The sequence below is a fragment of the Montipora capricornis genome, chromosome 4, assembly GCF_036669925.1.
Source record: "Montipora capricornis isolate CH-2021 chromosome 4, ASM3666992v2, whole genome shotgun sequence".
In the NCBI taxonomy this organism is placed as follows: Eukaryota; Metazoa; Cnidaria; class Anthozoa; order Scleractinia; family Acroporidae; genus Montipora; species Montipora capricornis.
Genome location: NC_090886.1, coordinates 41,449,087 through 41,460,402, shown reverse-complemented (window position 1 = coordinate 41,460,402; position 11,316 = coordinate 41,449,087). Strand labels below are relative to the sequence as shown.

Genomic DNA, 11,316 nt, shown 5'->3' with positions numbered 1-11,316 from the left:
GAGCAGCATTTGGGAGTAGAGAAATGAACTGCTTGGTTTATTTTTAATCTGGGATTAGCGTTAATCGGCTTTTGAGGAACTGGGCCCTGTTATTTAGCATTTACGTTAACGACCTACCAGCATTAAGTGAGATGTGCTCAACTGCGTGCTACCTAGACGAGACGAAATTGATCCTTTCGCCGGTTTACAGTTGATGAGTCTCACGCCGCTGAGAATAATATCAACGCAGATCTACAACGAATCCATGATTGTTGCTTTGTAAACTACCTCCTGCTGAACCCAAACGCTCGCATGGCTTACATGGGTAGAAAATGGCACTTCACATTACCCTCTCATAGTTAATTCTGTTGAAATATAAGACTAGTGCTACACGGCCATAAACGTAACCCTTGTACTTGTACATATTCATTGCCGTGAAATTGGCATCTTCAATCCCCACCACCTGCTCCCGTTTGACCTTGTAGCTCAGTCGGTAGAGCAGCGGTGATCTAACCCGAAGGTCGTGGGTTCAATTCCCACCCTGGTCAGAGTTTTTCTCTGTCCTTGAGTGGGCACAGTTCCATTAGTAGGGATAACGCTCACATGGTTTACATGGGTAGAAAATAGCACTTCACATCAGCCTCTCATAGTTAATTCTGGTTTCCATGGAGGGCGTGTTTGTACATTTCAAAACAACTAACAATACATGACCAGTCTAAAACACTGGAATTAAAACTTATATAAAAGCTAAAACATTTGGAATGTTTCTAATCCCAGCATATAGAGCACGGTTTGACCCGATTATTCAATTTTAATGTACGACTCGGTTGATTTTGCCGCGTTTGTAGTTGGTTCGAAGATATCCCGCCGCTATATACGTAAAGCTGCTTTTTAGAAACTTGTTTACAATTTAGGAAGTGTCATATATTATATTGCACTATTACGTAGATGTTCAGACTGGTATGGTCCCTATTCCTTCTTTTGAAAGAGTTCCAAAGAACGTTTAGTGCCTGTTAACCAGGCTGCATTTCTCATATGAATAGAAGCCAATTCATCCCGCTAACCGAGCCAGCACTGTCAACCGGGATCATACAAAGAGGCACCGAATTAGGTGGACTATTAGGTTTTGAGGACACCAAATATACGTAGGTTTATTTTGTAATCCTTCGCTCTCTTTTCTTCATTATTAATGTTGTTATCACTTGCCAAGCGATTGTTTGTTTTTAATTTTAAAAACCGAGTAAGAAATGATTGCCTTGACAAAACGCAAATCATTACCCTGTTCACCTGTTTCAGGGGTCTACCCTCAAGTTTACATTACGCCTCTCAACTTTCATTCTGCATTTTTCTTTATCCTTATGAAGATGTCTTTTCCAATTTTTCTTCGCATATTTAATTTTCTTTCTCGCTATTCTTTTGTTTAATCAACATATTCGCAGCAACTGAATGTGTTTGAAATTTTTGGTGAACTACATCGAGCAAGAACTTTTTTTACTGGTAACATTTCGCTAGTGAGTATCATTTACTTTTGCTTAAATTATGGAGTATTCAGATAGAGAAAATTCGATTGATTCAGCTCTGAATGTTCCTTTGTCTTGTCGTGTTGAAAGCATCGAAAGAATTTGCTGAAAAAGATTCCCCACAGTACTAAAAGAAATATTCTGTGGCTGAATTTCGTTTGAACACTATGAAATTTTTAATCTGCCGTTATGAAAGTGAGATAAATTAAATCAAGTTAAAGTTAGTTTTTATACTATGACTTTGAAGCAACTTACCCCTCTCGGTGGGAAAAAAAGAAACGTTTTCGGTTTCGTCAAAGTCTGAGCTCATTTGCTTTTCCATCAAGTGACTCCGACAGTCTTGAAATCAGCTTCATTTCACCTGCGCATAGTTTGAAACCAAATCGTTTAGTCATCCTAACACGAAAAGTCAGTTTTAATCTGTTCTGAGCCTTCCCACAGTGGGAATAAAATATATTCTAACCTCAACGTTTATCGGAGTATTAGCGGTAGTCCGCAACTTACCCCTCTCGGTGGGAAAAAAAGAAACGTTTTCGGTTTCGTCAAAGTCTAAGCTCATTTGCTTTTCTATCAAGTGTCAGTCTTGAAATCAGCTTCATTTCACCTGCGCATAGTTTGAAACCAAATCGTTTAATCTTCCTATCACGAAAAGTCAGTTTTAATCTGTTCTGAGCCTTCCCACAGAAGGAGTAAAATATATTCTAACCACAACGTTTATCGGAGTATTAGCGGTAATCCGTATTAAAGTGACAAAAAACTACCATATCAAAAATAATGGCATAACACATAAGCAAATGGATACAAGATAGTTTTGACAACAAGATCAAAAACTGTTATGAGTTGATAGATCATTTTTCAGTATCATTCTTTGACTTAATCGTTGCAAAAACAAAAACATTTGTCACAAGAATCGCTTCGAAACACTAAGTATTTCAGGTCAGAATAAGGAACCAATTGAAACAAACCACCCTAACAATTAAAATAAACCATTCCACTTACGCGAGATACTTTTGGTGGAGGTCATAAGTCTCATGAGTTAATTTAACAATTATGAATGTCTTCACTTTTGCAAGACATACCAAAGTCGGATAACACGTCGATAAATCGTTAATCGGTTTTTGGACGTTTTTCAGAACAAATATAGAAAAACGAATTTCAGTCTAAGCCGGTCTTTCTTACTTGAACACAAAATGATATTTGAATCAGCGTGCTGAATTTCAGTCTTATCAGAATTGACCGATGAAAACGAAATTCAATAATTATTAAGAAGCGATTTCTTTTTGCCCCAAAATTGGGGCAATTCGAAGAAAATCACTGAGGTTAAAGTGCCAGATCTTTCGTAATTATCTGTTCTATTCTATCAAACTAAAAGGTAAGTAAATTATGACAAAGAATACTGAATGAATCGTAGCACTTGAAGTATATCTCTTGTTTTATCAAGAGATCAAGAACTTTGGTGCTCACGGGCCCTTGCGCATAACATTGTAAAAACTGTCCAGAATAAAATATCATCGATCATTGTGCTGATTTTACACGCGTTCGTCTTTCACGAGTGTCAACACCGGGCAAAAAACATTGTTATTTAAGGCCCAAACTGGACTAAAACCATTTGAACCTTAAATCTTATTGCTGCGAGCCACCAGGCGAGCAGTAACACTAATCTTGATGGTCTCCCTGTGTGCTGTAAGCCAGGAAAAATCTCGATGTCTCGACTTTGTGTCTTTCCCGATGATTTCGACGTCATTCTGTGATATGCCAAAGATCGCCTCCTGCGAGACAAAAATGGCGACTACAGTGGAGGAAGAAAAAACCATGAGAAAACTTTAGTCAAAATCACAGAAAAAAATACACATTAAGCTTCTTTAGAGCCTAGCAAAGTCATCTGGATGGTTTTTATGACAAAACAGGGCAATCGTAAACATTCACGTGAAATAAAGGTGAGCTTCTGACTCTGTTGCGTAAACATCATGCATTAGTATTCCTTGTGGCTTGTTTATATCTTCGGCCTTTAACTTGTTTTCCACTCTCAACATTACCTCCAGAACCTACTTTATGTATAGAATAAGCTTTTGCAATGATGTTCGCGGTTTGATTCTAGAATACCCCTTCGAATTTCAAATCAGTGGCTTAACCACTGGAGTTTTGTATTTTATTTCAGTTTACATTTCCTCCACTTCATCACGGTCTGGAGAGGGGACGGTCCGGGTTAAATTTCGGGACGTCGACTATATGTCATTCCCTCAACAAACTAAAATAAATGCTGTCACCATCAACGAAATGTCACGACACAGCACAATTATCTAATAGATACACCAGTTTAACATCTTAGGTTGTTCGTGGCGCAGTGCATTTTGCCAAAAAGTGGCAAATTCGAGAATTCTTGGCAGATTACATTCGATTACATTACTTTTTCTTAAATCCAGATTATGTTGTCTCTCGCTTATGTTTGCTTTCGTACCGGTGGGAATGCGTCATCAGTTGTGAGAAAATACATAGGAAGTGAAATCAATCGTTAGTAATTCAAATCCCAATATAGTCCGGTTTTGCACCAAGACATGGAAATCTCGCCTCGATAAAAATGGCATCAGCACTCGGATAATAGACAAAACAATAAAAAATTCAAAGTGGGAAAGAAAGGAAAGTAAAGGAAAGAAACTTTATTTAAGTGTCTAGTCGTTCTAGCACTGGAGCACTAATAGGCCATTTCCGAGTTGCTGTTTGCCTCGGTTTCGAAGTGAGTCTTGGTGCTCAACTATTGTAAGGGAAGTGATAAAGTGGGGTCAACAATTTTACGATGAGTGACCTCCTCCATTTTTTTAAAGGACATTCCCAGTACATGTTACAGAAAATGGAGAACAGTCATAAATAAAGAAATAAGAAATATTCAACAAATAAGAGTATTGTTTGCAGCTGTTTCCTGTCAATATCATCGGCAAAAGGGTTCCAGCTATTCTAGCAAATGCTGGGTTTACTTGTGACAAGCTCTCCGAAGTTGCATAGGTTTTGTTGCACTGGATAGTGAATGCCCTCGACTGTGTTGCCCATTATGTCAGCACTGTAAAGGAAATGAACATGGTTAAGTCCACACATGAAAGTTGAGGAGACAACATGGCAGGTGCTAGGTATTTCCGAAAATGGATGGGTTATAGATGTTTTTCTTTTTCACAAATTCCAAATTCTAGAAATTGTTAAATACAAGAGCTTTCTTGTTACTTGTAAAATTCATTAATAATTCATTAGGATGATAGCCAACAGAAACGCACTATTCAGGTCACATGTGTTGGTTTGTAAATCCCGTGAAAGTTCAACTGTCTGAAAGCACGGGGAGGGATTGAATAGATAGCAGGGAAAGGCTGGGGTTGATGAATTTTTAATCAGTTGAATTAGCAGTAAAATTAAATTTCATAAAGACTTCTAACTCGCCTAATTAGTATGCTTAACTTTCATAAAAACGAGCCCTGTAAATTTGTACAAAGTTTATTAATCAATCGCAAGTTTGACATTTCAATCACAACTATTGGGTAACAATTTACTTGAATCTTGTGTGCCTTGTCGAGAAAGTTTAATTCACCCTCGCCTTCCGTCTCACGCAAATGACAGTTAATAGCACAAAATAACAAATAAAGCGAATTGGGCGGATTACGCTCTCCATTTTGCTTGGCCACTTCACAAACGAACTGAATTTGTCCTCAACCAAAAGTTTAGCTTATTTGCCGACATGTGCTCTACTGAAACGGTCACATCTTCAACATCTTCGCATTTGAGACCGGCCATTCTAACAACTTCTCACATTGCACATTTATTTTGCCGTCGCTGCTGCCACTCCTCGAAGACTTTCCTACCCCATTTAGTGTTGTATTGTATTGCTTTCGGAGTTGCTCCGACACTAGACTGGTCTCTTCGTCTTTACTCTTTGGAGAGCGAAACCAACCAGCCATGTTTCTACCACAAAAGCTCTACCAAAACAGATTGCTAAATTCAATGCTAAACTCCTATGGGACAACTCCACGCCCACGTGATTAATCTATTGTTTCATTTCACAAGTACAGTAAGATAAAATATTCGCGTCCGACCTTTATGGGCTATAAAACGGCTCGCCTGCGGCTCGCCGTTTTAACTGCCCAGTAAAGGTCTCCCGCTCATATTTTATCTATTACATATCGATCTGACTCCAAATTCAATGAATGACTGAACTGGAAGACAGAAGACTAAAATCCTTTCAAGGCAGGGGCTGCGGAGAGGGAGAACATTTAGGCATGCGCTGACGGAATGTTTGAACAAGGGACAAAAACGCAGTACCTCCAGACATGGTGCTGGAGCGTCGTACCAAACGAGTCATCCCGGGATTTCGGCCCGTGCGATCGCTTTTGGACGCAGTTGGCCCTTTGCTGCTTTCTGCTACCGACCTCGCCTCCCGGTACGGCATTGAGGGAGAGATATGTCGGCCCCTAAACCATATGAGACAAATCCCACGCCTACTCACAGCTCCAAACCGCCCTTGTATATTTAGCGTAAGAACTCGCTGGCTTAAATATTCAAGGAAAAGTCAACATTTTTTACCAGTCATATGGTAAGCAATGAAGTCGCAGATTACAAAGTGTGCGCACGCGGTTAAAGGTAACATAAATACAAGCATGCATAACCTTTATTTCATCTCGAATTTCAGAATAACTACAAGCGATACATGGCATATACAGATAAATACTAAATACATCATAATTAAAGAGATATTAATTAAAAAGAAAAGCCGCTGTACAGAATGCAGCCCTGGATTTTCTTTGGAAACCAGTAAACTCAGTGGTACGGATAAAATCAGCTAGCGCATTCCGCAACTTAGCCGACACGTAAGAAAAAATAACTAAGACCATAACTGATTGTTCTACGTTTATTGGGGGACAGAATTTAATTTACCGCGAAGATCGTGCCTAAGAAGAGGACGGGAGAGAAAGCGTATTTTTCATAGAACCAGGAAAACCCTAAAAAATAAACCGACTCTTATACAGTAATATGAGGAAGTTTTTAAATGCGCGTGTTGCATAGAGATGTAAAGTTTGACTTTAGTGGTTAGAGGAACGGTAATTTGCAAATATATATCAATGGCCGATTTTATACTAGAGACGCATAATCCGTCCAGACGAATTATGCGTCTCTCATGTTATCCGTCTAGTGTAAAGACGGGACGAACTATATGAGAAGCATAATTCGTCTACGACGAACTTGGGCAAACATTTTTTCTGCGGCTGTTAAATTCGTCCGGTATAAAGACGGGCACAAGACGCATAATTCGTCTTGACAAAGTATCCACTTTAGTGCGTCTTCGAAGACGCACTAAACTGGATACTTCGTCCAGACGCATAATATGTCTTCTGCCCGTCTTTATACTAGACGAATTTAACACATCCAGAAAAAATATTTGCCCATGTTCGTCCCAGACGAATAATGCCTAGTATAAAGCCAGCCAATCTCAGTATTCTCCTATTTACATCATACCTTTGCTTTGACAAGAAATCCCGAAAGGCCAGTTTTTTGTTACGAGGATAACTTTGTCGCGAATTTACCATGATAAAAACTTGGCTACGTTAACAGCACACACCAGGGCTACTCCTTAGTGTCTGGCTAGAAATCTTTTTCTTACTTGTTTTTCCTCCTGCCGCGCTAGCGCTTCAGTCATTTGATGAGGGCCAGTGTCGTGCATCTCAAGTTGACGTAATACTGGAAAAATGTGATAAAACATGGCAGTTACAACGAATTTGAATTGAAATACTAAGAGTAACGGAAAAAGAACGGAAATGACTCTAAATAATAAACTGAAATCTAATACATTTCTTCGCAGATATTAAGACCGTTGGGATCAATGGTCCTGCCTTTTGAAATTAAAAACGCTTCCCTGACCTTACGGATCGAGTCTCTGTTAGAAAATATTTTTTCCATAGGAATTAATTGCATGTCCTTGGAGATGCTGTGGGGAGAGGAGAGGAAATGTTCTGGGACTGTACTAGGTTTGGATTTGGTGTTAGCGTTATCTAAAGTGCGGCGGTATTCATTAAAACGGTATTTTAAACGTCGTTTAGTTTCTCCTATGTACTGTAGATGGCATCTGTTGCATTAAATCATGTAGATAAGGTTTTTAGTTTCGCAAGTTATGTGGGAATTATTGGAGCGTGTTTCGCCAGTAGAGAAGAATGTGTAGTTGGTTAGTCCATGGAAAATGTAAGGACAGGTAGCGCAGTTTTTGCCTCAGCGAAAAGAACTGGAAGGAAGTGCGGAATTAGAATGAGTTACATTAGGGAACAGTTTACCTGTTACCAGCAGGTCTCGAAGGTTAGGGGAGCGCCGGAAAGCCACAACAGGTAGATGTAGGAAAGCATTTTTGCAGCGGTCAGAAGCAAGAAGTAGATTGTAGTGTTTTTTATTATGCTGAAGATGGAAGGCAGTGATGGATTATAGGTCGATATGAAAGGTATGCGTTCGGGTTTGTTTATCTGTTTAGGTTGTAGGGTATGTATGCGGGGAATGTCTGCGGCGCGTTGCATTTGTTTAGTAACAAAGTCGCGTTTGTATCCTCGTTTCAGAAGGTATGTCGTTAGTTCAGTGGTGTGAATCTTGAACGTTTCGTAAGTAGAACAAATTCGAAACCTACGGAAAAACACCAACATATACTTTATTCCCCTTGTCATCCTCTACACACAAAAAGCCATTCCTTTCAGCCTAGCACTCCGCCTACAACGAAACTAAAAACCTTATCTACATGATTCATTGCAACAGATGCCATCTACAGTACATAGGAGAAACTAGGGAGCTTAAGCACGAGCGTATTTGAGACGCGGACGGCAACCGGAAGAGAAATTTCGCGTGCCAGAACATTTAGGCATGAGCTGACGAAATGTTGAACAGTACCTCCGGACATCTCGCCAGAGTGTCGTGCCTGACGATTCAGCCAGGGATTTCGACCTGCGCATGCGTATGCCTTTTAAACGCGGTTGGTCCTTCGCTTCTCAATTTCAGATACTTAACCTTCCTCACGGCAGGCAGTGCTTGAGGGAAAGAAATGTCGGCCCGTAAACTATATGAGATAGGTCCCTTTCTTAAACACGGCTCAGTCCCGCCCTTGTTAATTTGACGTAGGATTTCGATCGCATTAATATTCTTCAAAAAAAGTCTTTGTATCTTCCATATGGTACCCACGGGAGTCGCGGATTACAAAGTGTACGCAAGCGCCCTGCTAAAGGTAACATACATACATACATACATACATACATACATACATACATACATACATACATGCATGCATGCATGCATGCATGCATACATACATACATACACAAACTTTATTTCGAATTTCAGATTAGCTACAAAAGCTAAAATCTTCGAGACATTACCGGCATCTAAAGCTAAAATACAGTAAACATCCGCATATAAGAAAATAGATTTTTCTAAGTTACGCTGAATAGGTTCTTACAAAAATGGTATTGACAGTAGTTTTAGGCTATCCGAGTAGTTCTTATTTTGGTTCTTATTTCCAAAAAAGATATCTACTCTATGATGTGGTATGACTGATTTCCTTTCATGCGGACGCTGATGCCTTTATATTTTGTAACCACGAAAAATAAGTTTTGAAAAAGATCTGTGTCAGTTTAAAGTGCAATTTGTTCCAGTCACCTGAAATTACAAGGTCATATTTTAAAAATCAGAACCTGTTTAATATTTTTTAGGCTAACCTGGCTTTTATGTAAGAGGGGTCTTAAATGAAATTTTAGTACTTAGTCTAACAGGTTTTTAAATTCTCAGTTCTAATATGCGGGTGTTTACTATATATGGTTCCGTAGACCCGCCAGAAAACAGCGCTCGGGAACTTTAGAGATAAAGATCCCTCTTTCCTTTCTTAAATATGGGTACAATGTTAGTAGGTTTCCAGTCCCGTGGGAGAATGCCGAGCCGCAAGGATTTATTGAATAACATGTTCAAGGATGGTGCGCTCTACCAAATATGGTTGAGTTGAATTCACGACCACCGAAGCCAAATTCAGTCTCTGGTCAAGAAGCCGCTTTTGAACCCGGTGCGACCGAAAGTTCTTTATCCCATGGCCCGATCTATTGATGAAATTATACTAGGGAGAACTTACCGTAGGAAATGGCAGTTACTCTGTGCTTACCGAACGCTATAATCCATGCTCTTTTTCGGTCTTGGCTTTCACACTTTTTTGACTTGCTGTACAGTGAATTCAAATACTGTTAGCCCCCCATGCATGCCGTATCAGTATGCCAAAAAATGGAATTTCTGGTGTTTGAGTGTATACGAATTAGCCCGAAATGAAATATTTCTGCGGCACTGGAGCAGTGGCGACTGGAACTAGTCCAGTCGAAGTGCATTATGGATTGTCAAGGAGGACTATATTAGAGGTTTGTAGCACGTGAGATAGTCATTCTAGGCGGAAAACTAGGTCTTAGATATATTTTTAAGTATAGCGTTCTTTTAGTTAACGCGGGTAGACGCGTTTGAAATTTGTAGCCTCCTTGGATGGGCTATTTAGAGTTTGAGCCATGGTTCCTACCCATATTTCCTGCCGACTTTTTTCCCCAACGGGGTTTTTTCCGGCGGGTTTTTTCTGGCCTCCGTCTAACAGTAGTAGTTGTGTAAACTGTCGTTCAGCTCTGTCCCTTGTCTTATGCCTTATACTTAGATCTTGTAATAGGTTGTAGTATAACGTATCGTTATAGTTACTGGTGCTCGGTCTAAACTGCCAAAATAAACCTAATGGTTTTTCCTCATGTTGTGTACTGCGTGGTGGAGCTGAAATTGCCGAAAAGGGTACAGACCCATAAATTATGCTATTATGCAACACGCAGGTCATCGGATTAGATTTGCCACAGAAACGTCAGTACGTTGTTGTCGTGACCTTTGGGTTGTGAATGACATCGCTATTTTGTACAATGCGTATTGCAAAGAAGGAACGTGATTTGAGAAAAATTAGCAACAACGAGCTGTCCTATTAGTCAGAAGACTAAAGTATGACTGGAAAAAAAAAACAAAACAATTTTTGATACTATTTCTATCGTCTTGGTTTGTAGGAAAAAGAAATTAAACGAAGAGTCTGGCCTGCATACGGAATTGGAAGTGTTTACATTTTGGTCAATGTTGTAGATAAAATTTGATAATTAAAAATGTAATACAAATCTGGGTAGTATTTCACAAAGCTACAGATACCTGGTAGTCCTAAATAGATAGCGCTCGTTTGAATGATTACCTGTAAGCGCGAGGCACTATGACAAAAGGCCGGGAGCGCTCGTTTTAGAGATTTGTAAAACCCTTTTTAATAGTATTCTGTCACTACCACGCTGAGCCAGAATTTTGTAAACAGTCGAGAACCTCGTAATTGTGTACACGAGCTCGAAAAAATCGTTCACTGCACTGAATAGCTTTGTGTTTTTAAAGGAAGGAGATGTTTTCTAAGAGCAATGAAATAAGAGATTTGTTGAAAATTATCTTTCATACATGCAGTTACTTATCAAAGGTTTTGAACTAAAATATTTACCAGCTACCAGATCAAAAAGGTCTTACGCGATCTTGTTTAGAAAGCAAAACGCAATTAGGATACTAGTCAGAGTACAAGGATCTTAAGATTGTAAAATTTGCAGAAAAGTGGAGAGAAATGTTACGAGTCAAGGAAAACAACGCAACGTAGTTTACAAGTGATACATACTTTATTCGAGTAGGTTAAGAAAGAGGCAGCAAAAGGCTGTTGTGGACCTACTTACAAATAATTTGGAATACAAAGGGAGGCAAAGATAATAAGTAAAAAGTATTTACAAAGTACAAA

The 11,316-nt window shown here is 39.3% G+C and overlaps 1 protein-coding gene across 1 annotated transcript in view; it reads right to left on the bottom strand.

Moving 5' to 3' along the window:
- The window catches only part of LOC138046973 (nitric oxide synthase 3-like), a 64,019-nt gene extending 61,975 nt beyond the window's left edge, over window positions 1-2,044 (bottom strand). Inside the window, exons 1-2 of the mRNA XM_068893621.1 lie at window positions 1,963-2,044; window positions 1,755-1,860 (exon numbers count right to left, since the gene is read on the bottom strand). The gene's annotated coding sequence lies outside the window, so the exon portion shown is untranslated. The remainder of the gene's footprint in view (window positions 1-1,754; window positions 1,861-1,962) is intronic.
- Between the last annotated feature and the right edge of the window lie 9,272 nt (window positions 2,045-11,316).